Source organism: Homalodisca vitripennis, chromosome 6 (assembly GCF_021130785.1).
Source record: "Homalodisca vitripennis isolate AUS2020 chromosome 6, UT_GWSS_2.1, whole genome shotgun sequence".
NCBI lineage: Eukaryota > Metazoa > Arthropoda > Insecta > Hemiptera > Cicadellidae > Homalodisca > Homalodisca vitripennis.
Window position 1 is genome coordinate 82,825,777 of NC_060212.1, and position 18,601 is coordinate 82,844,377.

Genomic DNA, 18,601 nt, shown 5'->3' on the forward strand with positions numbered 1-18,601 from the left:
TTGTTTTAAATCATTCTTAGGTTATTCCTAATTATATTTTACACTTTAATCTATATGTTTAATTGCATTATGCACTTAGTTTAGTTTTATTCTTTTAAAATAATAAAATAATATATCCTGACATGTTTATAAGAATATGATTATGAAATAGTTTATAGATTCGTCTTCTTAGAGTTTTAATACATAAATGGATTGCCTTGAACTTTAGCAACAAATATAAAAATGCAAAAATCTAATTTCCATTTATTGGACACGTTTCATAGCTTTTATTTACTCTTGAAAAAACAAACAACCTTTTACTTTTTAACAAATGCATGAGCTTTATTTGTTAGAATGAAAGCGTGTCTTTACTTTGTTTAATGGTTTACGCCTAAACTTTACACATGGTTATAAAGTTTTTCTATATATTTTATAGCCATCAAAAATACAGCTTTTCAATATATTATAACATGATATTCTAGTGTTTCTTCGTTAATTTTAAACTAACTTAAATTTTGCATATAATAATTTTTCGAAAACTTTAGACAGAGCTATTTTTACAGTGTAGTCGAACCTAATCTTGCTAGTAACAAAAAAGACCTATTCTCTACATATTTAATAAGATTGTACACTCAATAAGCTGCATATTTTTGACTCTGTAATCCACGAAAAGGACCCATTTCATACAATCGTTATGTTTTTTATACTAAAAAAAGTCATTTGGCACTTTCAATGTAATATTGTAATACTTCTTTAACAAGTTGTTAGAGAACAAATGTATAAAAGTACTAATAGGCAATAACATTGTAAACAGCTTGTTGATCGTTGATGATACTCTAGGCTGAGTATTGGATGCGTACAGGAGTACCTGGTGGGCAGTAGTCGATCAGTGGGAAATGATCGACTCATCACTCTACTAATGACGGATCCAATCACATCTAGGTGTTGTACGTGTTTTGTGGTGTATCGTTATTAACCTGTGATTGGTACTTGGCATAAAGCCCGTATTATCATACCGGGCTTTATGCAATAGACATTTCTCATGTATTCAGTTGTTATATTATCATATATTCTTAAACGCAATATTCGATACAAAAAACACCAAGTTTATATTTTTTACATTTATTAACTTTAAAAAGCTCTTTATAGGTATACACGAATAAATGGATCATTTCATAGATAGTTGCTTAACATTAGACAGGATATGAAAATAATATATATTTTGTCAATGCCGATTATTGAGCAATCCTAAAAACGTCGGATTTTAGATTTGAAAAACAGTTGTATATATATATATATATATATATATATATATATATATATATATATATATATATATATATATATATATGTAATTTAAGATTCAGGTTTAAAATTTTGGCATGAAACTACATTTCTCAAAAGAGAAAGAATAAATTATGTAATGTCCAGCCAGCCATGAAACTTTACTAAGATTCATGGAAAGACACTTAGTTGGATGACACCAGTGCTTAGTTGGATCAAACCAACTTATGCTGTGGGAATGTAAAAATTAATTTCATATGACGACAGGACATCTCAAGAGTGAAATGAGCATATACTTTAAATTTTGCATGTAACATTTGCAAAAAAACATTTCTGCGACTAGTAGTGTGGCGTACTCCATCCTTACGTAACGCAAATATAATTTCACCAGCAGGACTTATGTTATATAGTTGAGGTTCTTCTGGTTCAGTAATTAGAGTAGGCGAAATACTGAATTTAACCACTTGACAGACTCAGGTCTGGCACTAACACAGATAGTGGTTTACTTCACTTCTCAAAATTCCAGATGTGTTTACTAAGGAATCATTAATAATTACCATTATTTACTCTTAAATAATAAATGGAGTTTATACTTATTTCTTGGTCATACGCATTTTAATTTAATATAATTTTCACTATTTAATAAATAATATCATTAATACATTTTGAGTTACTTTAATGTGCTTAGTAAACAATGCTCAAATCGTTTCTTAAACTGTAAATGTTCTGAACTGCTCGTATCCGTGCTCACACACTCTTATCTATATATATATATATATATATATATATATATATATATATATATATATATATATATATATATATATATATATAAAAGTAAAATAAATGTGTAAAAAGTTGTTTGTAGTATACAAAATATTTAATATTAAATGTTTCTATTGAAAGCTAATGAAACATTTACCATTAAGTAGAGATGGTAATTAAAGGGTTATGGATATGAATATCTGTAGAAACATAATAGAAATGTAATAAGTTGCAGTAATAATTCCATATAAACAATAGTAGTTGTCATTACAAGGAATATACTAAGGAGGTGAATGTTGCGAGTACAATAAAGCGCCTAAAGACACGTTTGTTCGTGTGGTGAACAACATTATTTAGCTTTTAGAAATCAAATGTCAGACAAAAGTACTACACAATTATACTTTACATTTTACATATGAAAACGCTGTTTGTTACTTTCATAAAGAAATAATAATATTTCAGGTCAGTAAAAATAAAGATTTAAAATTGTGCACCAGCTTTACTTTTACATCTTTGTGACAAACAATCACTTTAATGATCCAAGTTTAGATTTTATATCTGTTGAAATTTGTACTGTATGATGAAGTTTGTATATAAATGCTTTGCTGAATTTTTACGTTAATGTAACAATGTAAACGAAATTAACGGATGAACTTTTTACTATATGTATTCTTATAACTCTATCTTTCTGGCTCAATATGGAGATAAGGTAAATATTTTGACAAAATTGAATTTTAAAATATGTTGTATTATTATTATTAATGGGATTTACGTTAATCCACAGTTCGGAAACCGTTTGAAATGCAAGTAAATATTAAGTTAAAAAATGTGTAGTAAAAAATTTAACAATTAAGCAACATTTATTGTTATTTTTATGGCCTACTAGTCAAATTGAACAATATCGAAAATCGAAACAAAATGGTAACCAGCTGGTCAGCTTACTTGGCCAACATATTTATACGACAAATTATTTTCTTGCTTTTTAACTTGATTACTTTTTTTTGGCAGTGTATGATAACACAAGGAGAAAAATATTACTATCATATTAAATAAAAAATTAACATATTATATGAACGTATTATTACTAAATCGTTATTCATATTTTTAGTACTTTTACCTTGCCAAACCAATCATGGGAGGTGGTATAATCCTACAATATCTTTATAAATAAGAGGTTAGTGTACTGTAAACTTTCATTCGAAGTAACCTTAATTTCTAGTTACTTTTTACTAAACTACAAAAAATAACTGCACGGATAAAAAGCAAGTTGCATCCAAAACCCAAAAATAGTATGTTGAAACAAAACCCTATTTCAATTGTTGGAAAACATAAAAATAAATTAACTATTTCTTCTTCATGAAGTGGTGGAATCAATGCATTACAATTTTTTTGTCACACTAATAGATAGTGGAAATTTAAATATTATCATTGATAATCTTCTATTTATATAAATTATTAGTTAATTAACCATTTTAAGTCATAACCTAAATTTATTAGCAGTCGCAAATAAAATTATAATCTCATTAAAATTTACCTAGATACTCTTGTAAATATATTCCGAAATATATATGTGGTGTTTCCTTGGATATCATTTGTGAACAGATATTTTGATTTTTGAGTATTTTTTAAGGTGTTCCAACAACTTCAGACATAGATTTTTATTATAATACACAATAAAGACTCTTGATGTTTTTTTTTAAGAAACCTACTAAAACATATCCTAATTACTGTTTATTATACTAAGAAATTATATGTATATTATTTTACATATAATTTCTTTGGAAATTGAAATATCACAAATTGTCAATTGCTAATAGAGATTAGAAACAAAATTCACTATAAATAACAGTGATAATTGTAATTGTATATCTAGGATTCATCTGTAAAGATTAAGATGTTCTACAATATGTGCAATATATTTCTTACTAATCGTATATTAAATAATTTCAGTAATATTAATAAATACAAATATACAAGGAATAATGTTAAAAATCTTCTTCTGAGAGTATTGTGAATTTCCCTTGCTAGCAATAACAAAAGGATAAGGTAAGTCCCAATTAAAATGATGCGGTTTTGTTGGAAATTTCATGAAACCAATTAGTGTTTGTAATCATTATACGACAAATCGTAAATTCAGTTTAATTCCAGTTACGGTTTGTTTTATTTTTACAATTTGAAAAAAAGGTGCCTCACACATGTTATTGTTGTATTTAATTGCATGAAAATAGATGGAAACTGAAAGAAAACTTTAAGAGTAAATTGCAGATCAGTATTTGTTATATCTAAAATAACGTAACATTTGCAGTTAAAAATGGTCTATAATTTTATAACACAATATACTGATATGGTTTAGTAAATAAAAAATCACGACCTATACGAATCTAACGTTTTCAAATTGTGTAGCGTTATGCATGGATTTTTATTTCCAAAAGTGGTTAAAATATATTCGATTACCACTTTGGTATTTAGAAATCCATAGTAGTAACCCGCGGCTCTGCACGCAATTTTTGTAAGCATGAGGAACGGAGGCACGATTTTGTCCTAAGTTTATTTTACTTATTCATACAAATACAATATATACTGTTTTTAAAAATTTATATTATTAAAATCATATATTATACCATTGTATTATCGAGGTCGATGATCATGCCTAGGATTTTGTATCATTTAATTGTTAGCAAATAGTATTCTCTGGTCTTACGAGTTACCATTAAAGGAAAGAGAAAATCACATACGAAAAAGATATATGTACAAACTCTGTGTTATTACTAATATTAAAACTTTTTAAATAGTAACATACGTAGCTGGATGAAAACAGATATAATAATGCTAAGGTAATCAAGAACAGCCACTGCTTCATATCGTTTGCCGTGCAATCCATCCCGTGGATTACATATACTGATGTTTATCAGGCATGAACGGTGAAAGAATATAGTGCTAGATGGCAGGCTAACATGAACATATGTTATATTTAATTATCTTTACTACATATATTCAAGCACTACAAAGTTAATTAAGATTTATAAAAATGACCTATAAAGCCCTTTGTAGTATTTAAGTACTTGAAAGCAACAGAGGCCATGATTTTTATCACTGAACATTATTTCTAATGGTAAGAACAGATTTACGTCTTTTAAATTGACCAAATTCTGTTTAAACAAAATTTACATAGCTTACACTAGAAACACTTTAAACGTTTCTGTGTGTTTTTATATTACCTGGAATTAATAATTCTGTATTAAAATCTTTCTTACTGATATAAAGATTAGTTACATAAAGATGTATGTCGCCAGCTAAATAAAATACATAATTAATTTTATAGTTAACACATATCAAATTGCATTTCTGGATGATGCAGCTTAGACTATATGAGTATGATATCGTCGCAACTAACGCCGTCTTAATGTTCTCGTACATTTGTAGATACTTTTCAAAGACGTCGTTGGAAGACTAAGAGTAGTAAAACCTTAGGCTGAATATAAAGTTAAGCACTCCAATAAGTTAATAATGATATACCTTAACGATGTGGTTTAGGAATAATCCTAAATTGGACATCAATGTACAGTACGTACCAGAGCAAAAGGTTTAACTCTTTTTTACAACAAAAATAAAGTATTCCTAAATTTATCTTCCAACCAAAACCTATGTTATAACAGTATCCTCTGTCATCGATATAAGAGATGATGGGTAATACGTGTATTATTATAACGATTACATAAATTGAGGATCACCTTGTCCTATCTACCACATTCCACTTCTTAGACTATCTATTATTGGTTTTGAACCATTAATCTTCACTAGTATAGCTTCCGTCCTCTATCATCTAGGGATCTAATATTCCATGATTAAATTATACTTAAGGATTTGATAATAATAAAGAATAAAGATTAAACCATTGTTTTTTTATCTAAATGTAAATATTAAATGGGTTTAACTTAAAAATTTTACTAAAATTGTTATAAACATTTCTTTTATAGCTTCTTCTTCTTCTTAATATTGAAAATCATAGTAACATATTATATTTTACTTAAAAATTCAATGTAATTAACAAATCAGTGGTTTATAAAGTTCTTAAGAGTTTTAAGCAGATTATAGTTTAAGTTAGGTATTATACAGGTAATGTACATTAAGTATACGTGACGTCACATATTCTAATCTAATAATGTTTTCAATATTTTAATCAGAGTCACACCCACCGTAAAAAATATAAATATGACAAATAAGCATGACTACCAACTTTCAATTAACTGTACGTATAGTATTTACTAGAGTATCATTCAATAACGTAACAAAGAGGGGACAGTAAAATAGAGCGGGAAACTCAGAAATTACGGCCGATGACAAACAGTTATATATTCTCTTCTGGTAACAAACCTGAAATGTTATTGCTTTCTGCTCACATGTTGATAATGAATATCTAACTAACAGTGTTTGTTAAACTTGAGTTACTGTTTCATGCTGTACGGATTCGTGAGGTACATTGGTAAACCACACTTTTACGATGGTAAGTAATTAATTATTAATTTTAAGTTTAAGATTAAAATTTCTAATTAACAGGGTCATTCTGGCAGGCGGGCCCTATAAGGGGAGTCGGGAGCTGCATTTAAGCCCTTATTCAATTCTCAAACTTTAAGGAACATTTATCAAAAAAACTATAAATGATAGCACTTAGAACTTTTTTTCTTGATAAAGCACAACAATATACATATTGTAACACAAGATTTTTGTAAAAAATATTTTTTGGATTTTTGGCAATTTAAAAAAAAATACTGTAAAAGTTACCAGTAATCTTTATAAATTAGTCGCAATAAGACATTTTCTTATTGAAATTTGTTTTTGAACCATGTGTTAAAATGTGAAGATTAATGTCCTCTCCAAGATAAAATAAATAATTGATCTATCATTTATAGATTTGGAGATAATATTCCTAATTTACCAAACAAATTGATTTGGCATTGATTTTCGGAAAAAGCCATTTAATTGGAACATCCATTAGCTTATCAACTAAACTTACTTTATAAATGCATTCCTGCACCATATGAGGGATTGTCTGCTTCCTCAGCTTCACAGTCGTCTTCTAGCCTCTTTTTTGCTAGTTTAGTCTGTCTTCGACACTTTTTTTCTATTTCATCGACGGCTTTATTCGCTTTTTTGATGCGTAGCATGTCCATGTCTTGAATCACATACACACAGTTTACCGCAGGTACAATCCATAATTTTGCAAATACTTCGCATCTGACTATATTGCTTTTGTTTAAGACAGCAATAGCATCATATACCCTTAATTCTAGAGTTGATAGCATGACAAAGTTCGCTTGGGAATACGAGCCCAAATCATGTTATTGAGCGATTCACTTTGGTTCTGTGTACCGCCATGCAAACAACTGTTCAACAGTTCATTATTGCTAAGGTCCCTGAAAATGGGCTCCATAACTACAGCTGGAAGGTGAAAGTGCTCTTTGTGTTGATATACTTACTTATTATGGACTGATTTCTGAAACTTGCACCACGTCTCATGATCTTTAGGGCAAAGCCCATGTGCTGGCTGAGAATCTGAAGAAATAAGGTGGTAGTATACTGCCCAAACAGCTTGTTTCATCTTAGTCAGACTATCTTATTACAAAATCTAGGCATTGCAATACCTTTGAAATAAAACTTCTAACACAAAGAAAACACCAGGAACTTCTGAAAATAAACTGTGACATTTAAAATGTTATTCTTGGTTATAAACAGAGGAAAACAATAACAAACAAGGTATTGAAAGAAAAAACAGGTGACAAACAAGTGTACCGATAGCAAAAAACGTAATAGTAATACAGCTCTCTTTTGCACAAAGAGTTATAGTACAATATAAAATACTGTATTCTAAATGATGAAACTCTCACCAAAAATTTAAAGTACAGCCTTTAGAAAAAAATGTTTATTCAAGAACTACTTGACCGAATTTCATGAAATCGGTCTTGAATTAACCGCTATGAGAAGCAAAATAATATTCAATAAAAACACAAAAAAGTAATTTTTGACCCATTTGACCTCCCGACTCCCCTTAATGATATATATTTCTGTAAGCGCTATATTATTGTATAATTATTTTGCCTTAAGATATATCTTTAATTTATATTGATATAGTATTACTACTTTATTCATAATAGTACATGACAATTCGTCTATTTTCAATAAAAATTGATTTGTAAGTGAATACATTTCTTCACTCTACTTGCTACTTTAATTTATTATTATTATGCAGTAATGAACGTGATGCAAAGTTTAAAATATATGTGTTCAAGTAAATTCACTTAATTTAAACAATTTAAACTAAGTAAATACCTGTAACTAAAAAACAAGTGCAAAGTGCACGTGGGGACACGTCAGTTCATTCTGGAGATATCGTGAGCAACAACAATATAACTTACAGATTTATACAGTCCCTAAAGTGGTAGGCATTGCTAACACCCTATCATTAATTTTATTTCTAAAACAGAGAAAAATACAGAATTAAAAATATTCCAGCCCACAGGTAATTTAATAATGCTCAGCTAATAAAATGTAATTTATTGTTATAATAACGTACCTTAATGAAAGTAATGGATCTGTACCGAATATGTTTTCAATCTAAAGAACGAAGATATTCGAAAATGGAAAATTTAATGCTATGCACGGCTGCACCTATCCTTTTACGCCTATTAAAATAAGTTAAAATTGCATTTTCTAATTCAATCTAATTACTAGTGTACACAATTGTATCAAACAAATAACACTAATAGTAACATTGTGAATAATGAATCATATTTTGAAAACTTCTAATTAATTAATTACATTATTGTTCGTATTACTTGATTTACATTGTATTATACATGCCATTATTGTAATCCATTAATAGAAATGCATTCCAAATTAACTTTGTACCAGCAAAGAAAAGAGATAGAAAATGTTGCGTAAATTAAAAGTAATTAATCTAAGTGTTTTAAAATTAGGATTATTGAACCGGACGTAAAATAAATAATATACAAACTAAAAAATAGTCGAACATTAAAAAATATGCCATACAAAGTATTAAATATTTGTGTCTTCAAAACTAACTTTGATCTTATGTGTTTTGTGAAAGCTTATCCGTGAAAAACAGTGTAAAATATGTGATAAAAATCAGATATGAAGCATAATAAAATTTAAGACTAATGTGGAAATTAATCAACAAATAATTAGCAGATTTCAACGTAATTTTTAAATATTTTATTTATTCAATATACCTAATAATCGTGCATAAAAAATATTTCTTACAATCAATAGTATTGGTTTAACCAGCACTAAATTAGAAAATGCGGGGTTTTATAGAACAATACAGGCTATTTACGTATTCATAGAAGGTACCAAGGTAGTCTGATAGTCTTAAATTATATAGGGTTATCTTAGGAGCTACTTTGCCTAATAGTAACACCCGATCACTAATTCAACTGAATTTATTAGTAATAAAATTTGCCAGAACAATGTGGAGGCACTTAATTGCACAGAGAACTTTCCAGAATATTTCCAAAATTATATAAGTGTCTTATAAATCAATTTTCATGTGTCTATCCTATTCTATCTTCATCTAATACGGTTATTAGTCACACATTTCAAAACTATTTTTCATATTATAAATGTAAATATTTAGAAACAAAAATTGAATTTAAATTTCAGAGTAATATAACAATGATTTTTTTAAGTTTGTACATTTAAAATTAGGGTCAGAGATAATTAATACAGTAAAATATAAAATATAGTGGAATGAGAACTCTGCATTTTGATTGCGTATTGTTGTAACAGTAAGATAAAAATACACAGGAACACAGAAACTAAAGATAGATAGATGGATATAAATTGAATGACTCTTTAATGATTTCATAATATGAAAAATACAAAGATTACAGAATAATTATTCACTATATATTGTCCATTACATGTTTTTATAACACTCTGTAAAGTCCTTCGAAGTAACAACATTTATCGTCATCAAACATTATATTGTCACAGAGGTAAACTAAGATAATGCAGTTTAGGAGGTCCCATCATAACATAACGAAGGTCTTATCAACTAATCATACAAATTAACCTCACTACGCGTGTTTACATGTAATTTATTAAAATTAAATTTTATTGTACTCAATTATTATCCAAATTGAACTGCTGTGGAGTTTCCTAGGTGCTATCATTGCTGTTTATTAGATCATTGTATACATGTTCGCACATGCAAAATCAAGCACGATATTTCTTATATAAAAATAATGTGTCATTTGAATAAAAATTCGGTATTTCACGGAGACAAATAGTCATGCAGACAAAACACCAATTTGCTAGCCTTTCTCATTGATGGCCTTTTCTAATACTCAGGCATAAAGGGTAATTTAAAACATTCCTTGATAGTGGTTATAGTAGTATTGTTTTTGTTTTAAACCCCCAATAAAAGAAACTCCGGCACTTCTTAACACTGAAGCTAATATTAGTATCATAGAAGCACGAAAATCTTCAGTGTTATAATACTGTCCCAATATTATAGGCAGCATAGCTTCAAAGACAAAACGTTTCCATTGATTTCACACAAACAAGCCATGTTTATATTGGGGAATACCCCTCCATCAAGTACAGCTAAGGCCATTGAAGGAGAACGACGGTCCTGCTAAACCCCGTTGTATATTGCTAAGCGGTGGTTGCAGGGCATATTTTCTCCAGCATGTCTCATTACTTGCTTTGAATGGCCTTACTCTCAACCTTTAATCCCTGTATACTTTCGATACCTTCTCTTCTACATTAAAACAGTGTATTTAATATATATATATATATATATTTATATATACATGTATATATATTTACATGCGTATATATATATATATATACATACCAGAATATTACCTATTATAATTAGTTAAGGTAAATAAGTTAAATATAGTCTCCACGTTAGTAATTTTTTTGTTTAAACACAAAATGTAACCATAATATATCGAATCAATTTTAGAACCTACACCAAATGCGTTAAACATTTTTTTAACCAATGAACGTGCTTAGAGAACTTTAAATAATAATCCCGTTAAACGATGGGGATTTGCATTGATGGTCGGGAACAATACATATGCGTAGAAATTAATTTATCTTTCGTTATTTCATTACATGCATTTTACAAGTGCATTTTTACATTTATTTTACTCATCGTAAAATCATAAAATGTTCAATAAATAATTTTAAAAGACTATAAATAAGCTCTCATAAATTTACAACAAAAATTCATATTGGTAATCATTAGTTAACATAAAATTGTGTCATAGTAACAGTCGATTAAACGGTGTCTTTAATGCTTTCAGGTTTGCACTGCACAATAAAATCCCTGGCTTGGAACACAAAGTGATGTTTCATAAATATCATTGCATTCGTATTGAAATTACATGGGTTCCCTTACGTCACTGCAATAAAATATTTGTTGGATTTAAAAGGTTCTGACACAAAATACCCATTAAATCTCTACTTCTATACTAACAAAAACAAGTAATTTACTAAATTTACTGTAATTAAATTACTCATAACGATTATAATTCTTAAAATACACCACATAATAAAAAGCTTGTATCGTAAGCTTTCTATAAAAAAAATAATTACCAGTGGAATATTCTATGTAAAATGATAAAAGGTATTAGATTGCTTTGTCATATTGACCTATCAAACATCATAAGTCAATAAATAATAATTAAAATAAATTGTATAAATACTATTACAGGATGTCAGAATAATTTAGTAAAATAACTCCCTCGTACAATTCATTACACACAAATCCTTATCCTTCTGCAGCAGGTAAGATTATGTCCAAGGCATCACTTATATATCTGGTAGCTGAATACAAAGCACGGGTCAGATCGCCAATAACAAGAACTTAGTATTAAAGTTACATTTCTAGTGTATTTTTTATCGAGTTTACTACGCCTCTTGTCTGAACAGTAAACTTAGTTTTACTTACCCACGTAGTTACTAACTATCGACAAAGTTCGATTAAAGTTTCAATTGGCTACGTTCTAAATGTAATAATATCACATGGACTTAGTGTGTTCTAGAACTGTTCTGCTGGACAATATAGAAACTTTTTATTAGTAAAAATAAAGGAAAGACCTATGATAAAATGTTTAATACTCTACAAAAGTAATGACATTTTGATTCTTAGAATAAATATTTTTCTTTCGTAAAGGTTAGACTCACCCTGAAATCAGGAACAGTTTATCTAGAAGATAAAAAAAAAAAAATGTTAGTAATTATTTTATCGATAATTTTATCTGAACTAGACACTCCATTACTAACCTTTATACAGGGTGTCAATTAAGTCTGGAACCTCTTTTTTAATTTTTAAACCACAATAGAAATAAATAGCAAAGTTCACACGTGCTTACTGATGATAGTAACGCATACATCTGCCCAATCACTGACCGGATAATCCCTTTGGGGGACGGTCCACAAGGAGTCAGACAAAATTCTTAAATAGCAGCATAGGTCAAGTTTGGTATCAAATTAAAGGTCTTACTTAGCAAAGTACAATGCCGCAAACCGGACTTCAAAAGGTGGATTCATTCAGTAGTTATAGCTATTTGAATTTTAAAACAATTGAACAATGTAAATTATTATGTATTACAAGTAAACACCAATTTTTAAGTACCTGTGATCAAAGTAAGTGTTCAAAATGTTCCCCTCCCATCATCTGACAATGTATTAATCGAAGCCAGGAATCAATAATTATTACCAATAACACAACTACTGTTAGAATGTGAAAGTGGCAGATAGAGTCATACACAGCATCCACAGAAACTTAACGTTTGGGCAGGTATTACAGGAAATCAAATTATGGGCACATTATTTATCAATGGTAATTTAAATGGTGACTCGTATCTAGCAATGCTCCAAAATGAGATAGTTCCTGTACTGCTGTAAGCTGCTCTTGGTCGACAATTTCAAAGAATTTATTTCCAACAAGACGGCGCGCCACCACACTTTGCTCTCCTTGTTAGAGAATACTTGGATACAATATTCCTTCACAGATGGATTGGAAGACATGGTGCAGTTGAGTGGCCTGCTCGTTCCCCTGATTTATCTCCGCTGGATTTTTTTTTCTCTGGGGATACCTCAAAGATAAAGTTTATCGTACTAAGCCTCGAGATTTGGCGCACCTAAGAAATCTCATAGTCCAAGAAGCTCAAGATATTCCTCGTGACTACCTTCAAAATGCAGTGGATGGCTTTTACAACCGCCTAGGACATTGCCAGACGATGGGAGGGGAACATTTTGAACACTTACTTTGATCACAGGTACTTAAAAATTGGTGTTTACTTGTAATACTTAATAATTTACATTGTTCAATTGTTTTAAAATTCAAATAGCTATAACTACTGAATTAATCCACCTTTTGAAGTCCGATTTGCAGCATTGTACTTTGCTAAATAAGACCTTTAATTTGATACCAAACTTGACCTATGCTGCTATTTAAGAATTTTGTCTGACTCCTTGTGGACCGTCCCCCAAAGGGATTACCCGGTCGGTAATTGGGCAGATGTGTGCGTTACTATCACCAGTAAGCACGTGTGTACTTTGGTATTTTTTTATATTGTGGTTTAAAAATTAAAAAAGAGATTCCAGACTTAATTGACACCCTGTATATAAAAGGCAGTGTTCACTCACTCACCACTAATTCTTTAACTTCTTCATATCACAGAAAGTTGAATTTAACACACGTGCGTATCATGTCTTCATAATAAAATTAAGGCATTTTCATAAGAATGGAACTTTTATATGGGTTAATGAGGTTGAAAACCCTACAATAGCTCTATTTTACTGTTTTCTAACTTCCAATTTTTCTAGAAACATGAAATTTGACATAGAACTTTGTCAAGTATTACAAAAAAAAAACAAAGTAACTATCAATGGGATTAAGTAAACATAAGGGTTGAGAAAGGATAGCAACTCTAGAACAACATTGTTATTTCTAAACTGCCCAATATGTTAGAAATATGAAATTTGGCACACACAGACACATTTTTCTAATGTCTTACAAAGAATGACAAAAACATGTTTTTGATCAGCTGCTTCTGGGAATTTAAGAATGTTTGCAAATTGATCATAAGCCATTTGTATTTTAACTTTCGCTTTAATAAACATGTTAAATTGGACAATAGAGCCACTCATTGGAGTATTAAGAACCATTGCAGAAGATTTTTTGAATTTCATTGTTACATATTACAACTGATTCAATATCTCACTGCAGGGACCCAAAACACTGTTATTTAAACTTAAATTCCAAGGAGATCAGGACAGAAGGAAAGCTTCCCGCCATTATAAACAATTTTTGTGACTTTCTACTCTAAAAAGACATTCTTTCAACATACCGATTATTCAATAGAAAATACTTTGCAACATCAGGTAGTAGCTGCTAGTACTATTTAAAATGATACTCTTATATTTTTTGGTCTTGGTCAATAAAACTTTGTTACTTTTCGTCCGACCTAATTACTTTTATACATTTTTTATGTAGGGTATAAACATTGTTTTTACGCCAAGTAAAAGTAGATAGAGCTAAAGTAAGAATGAATAGTAAAAATGCGTCATTAGTATGGCAGTAAGAAAACCTGAGAGTTTTTTGACATGCTCAAAACTTTTCCAATCGTACCATTAGAATGTTGCAAGTTCTACCCTCACGTACTTTCAAGTGTACCAACTAAGCCTTGGGGCTCTTTATAATGCAGCTTAAACTAGTGTGACTTTTATATCATTGCATTTAAAAAAAATCTTATTAGATGAACATGTGGCAGTAAATACATAAGAGTTTAAATTATTAACAATTAACTATTTATAACCAACGTAAATAGGTGTCTATTTTGTTACTTGATTTTATTTGAAAGGGTCAAATTATATCACTATCAAACAACTAGATAAAGTATTTTAGCTCCATACTTTTATGGTCTGTATTTTGGCGTTAAACATTTATTTATGTGACTGACTATATATTTTAAAGTATAGAAATATGATATGAAAAAAAGTTATCGATCGTATACATTTTCAGACTTTACGATTCTCTTCCCGGTCTGTCCTGGACAAGACACAAGACAATATTATTAAGATAAGAAATGTTATTAATAACAGGATGTAACTAAACAATTAATTTTATTGGTTGCTTATCTGACCGCTTTTTCAACTTTCAATGTAGATAATGTATTGATAAAAAACAATGTATTTATATTTATCCAATTGCCATATTCAGTCCAGACCTTAATACGAAATATTATTGACGTGCTACTATTATGCCTTATTAGATTTCCTTCCGTGTTTTACTTAAGGTTTAGAAAGACTAAACTAAATGTAATACATTGTCTTGGTTTAGTCTTTATAGTGAAGAAACTGATTAGTAGGTTCGTTTAGAATGTAATTACGAAACTTAACACTAATACAAAAATACACAAATTCTACGATAAATGGGTTTAACAAAAAGGAACGTAAAATAAGGCTATTGCTTCTAAAAACAAACTTTATATTCATTGATAAACTTACTACAAATTTGACAGTATAAAACGTCGGCAGTTTACTCTCAGGAGATTTTTAATTACGAAGCAGTCATTCATATGATACTGAGAATTATTATACTAACTCATCTTCTAAGCTGGACCATAAAACATTTTTTTTTATTTAGAAAATAAATGACGGTATTCGATATTTCATACAAGTTAGCAAGAAAAAAATTTAAACTCATTAACAATTGGGGATTGACAATAAACAAAATATGGTAAGCAACATTTGACTATCACAGTTCATCTTTGGTCTGCCAGGTAATGTAAAATTTTTTTTGCTTTATGATTGTCTATTTGCCTGACTAGAATAATGAAGACTTCACAAGAATTAAATGGGCTACATGGTTAAAATTGTTTATAGAACCTCGGAGATACCTGTCATGCTAGATTAGGTGTGTAGTACTCTTAGCTTATTTATAGTTACCATCTGAATAAACCAAGTTTACATACTTGGCAATCACAGGAAAAACCTCAAATATGAATGAAAATCAAATTAATGATAATGATGTGGTATACGTGAAAAGAATGGATTTTGGTTATGAGAACCGTGAAATAAGATTTTAGAGGCTCGATTAAGAAGGACCACTTCACACTAGGCAGTAAAGACGCCGAACACACTGATTTTAACAAGAGTTCACCAGGTTGCACATAATGAGTTTATGAACAGTGCATATTCAAATAAAGTGCAGAAAATAAACAGTTACCTTTGTTTTCATGAGGGGTAACCGTAGTCTGCTGTTGTTGAGGGCCAGGTTGTGATCAGGAAGTGTGGAAATAGGCTGCTGTCTTGTAGGCAGGCGTGAAGACGGAAGATGTCCTTCACGGATTCACTCACGCACAATACGACTGCAAACGAATAGTTCATAACACTGTGGCCAGTCCTGTAGAGCACGGTAGACGCGGGTGTCCGGGAGCAGAGACGTTCTGGTAGAGATTGCCAATCCAGAGCACTGACTTTAATGTTAATGTAAATGTACAACAAATAGAGATAAACTAATATTTAAGTGAGAGAGTAACACATGGGGCATAAAGTCACGTGTTGAGTAAGTATGGTCAGCAGTGGCTAGAGTGCTATATAAGTGCCCTAGGCGGGACTGAGCGTACACTGAGCAAGCGTGCAGTCGCTTACAAGGTGGGCAATTGATAAGTCAACCGTTGTGATTGGTTGGTAGGTGTACAGTAAACAGCTGATTCGTGAAACAATGGTTCATTGGTCTGTCACTGTACGTGAATATTTTAATCCAGTAAGGAATGGTATTGTAGGCACTAGGCCGCAGAAAGAGATATAGAATTAATGCAGTATATACAGTTTAGTAAAATAAAGTCAAATATAGAGTAATAAATTGCCCAAAAAATATATACATAATTATTGCTCAATAAAAGTAGCCTTTTTATACATTATGTATTAGGCAATAAAAAACAAGTTATTTAACGCAATAATACTTAACAATACGTTTTGTTATTAAGATTTTATTTTATTGGTCTTATTAAACAAATTATGTGACTTAAATAACAACAATTCGTTAAATATCCGAATAATAGTATCACAGTAACACTTCGATAAAAGCTTGGTATAGACTTTGATTTATGATATTAATTTTCTCAGTTGTGGGTTAGTTTTCCACATAAAATATAAAAAATAAACAATTTCATATAGCAAAGTTTATTTTCAAAGAATACTAACAGTTCCGCACAAGTAATTATCCGGTATCACAATATGTAACATGTATTACAGTTTGTTCAGTATTAAGTATGCTTACAACAGAAAAGAGAAATCAGAGACGGTAGGAAATACAAGAATTCATACCAGTACACTGCATCAGCAAATAGCAATTCTGGTTTGTCACCAGATAAGAACAAATCGTAGTCTGTCATCGCCTGTAATTACAAAGTTGACATCTGTGTTTTACTGCCCTATTCGTTGTTTTGTTATATGTCTCTAGTTATTATTGTACTTAAAGACAAATCTCGTTTTTATCATCGATATAATTTAATTAAGGTCTAATAAGTATATCGGATAAGTCTCCTCAGACAGATTGGTGACATAACTACCTAAGATATTAAAAATATACCAGTAATTTTTTGACAGCATTTATTAAAAGCTTACAAACATAATGCTCTTTTGTTCACATCCAAGAAGTTTAGTCATTTAAATCATATGTTAACACTGAGCTATGCAGGTAGCTGGTTGAACCGTGTAGTCAATATTATCAAATATGCACTGTAGAACACAATCCTCGGGCTTGCTAGAGCAAATGTGATGTTTTGCGATGTCTCTCCAAAATTAAAATTACATGAGTTTAATCTTGTTACAATGAAATATTTACGTGGTTAAAAAAAGAAAAAAAAGAAACATGGACTTAATGGTGATATATTTTATCCCTGTAGGGTTGACATGTTTTACATGTATCATAGTATTATGAAGAAATATTAGTAAAAACATAAACCAATATTTTTACTGTGTTAATAATAAAAGTGGAATTAAATAATTTCATCTGTCAAAGATCTAAGAATAAGTTTATTTCTTTAGCACAAATTCAATGTATATTAAACGAGATATATTATGTGTACAGACCATAATCCATAGATACATCACATACACAATTTAAACATAACCATAAACTTCTGATTATCCAGTAGTGTGGTGACGTTCTGTTTCTGTGTCTGGCAACTGACACAAACTAACCGCAAATTGAATCTGCTACCATAACTATCGACGTAACTGTAGTAATTTACCTAATGTATCAGTTTATATAGCATTCGTGCAGTATATGGTTGCATATCTATATTAGTATTGGCAATTCAATCGAACTAAACCAATACTACATCATGGCTGTGCTACTTTTAGTCCTGTGTCTAAATTAGTCCTTTTCATTAATTTATATAATTATTTCCTCTTAATATGGTATTGTAAAATGAACTGAATATTAATACTTTCCTCATATTTAAACACATAGTGGTATTTCTTTCCATAATCCAAATAATGGTGCATAATTTATGGGACGGTAGTG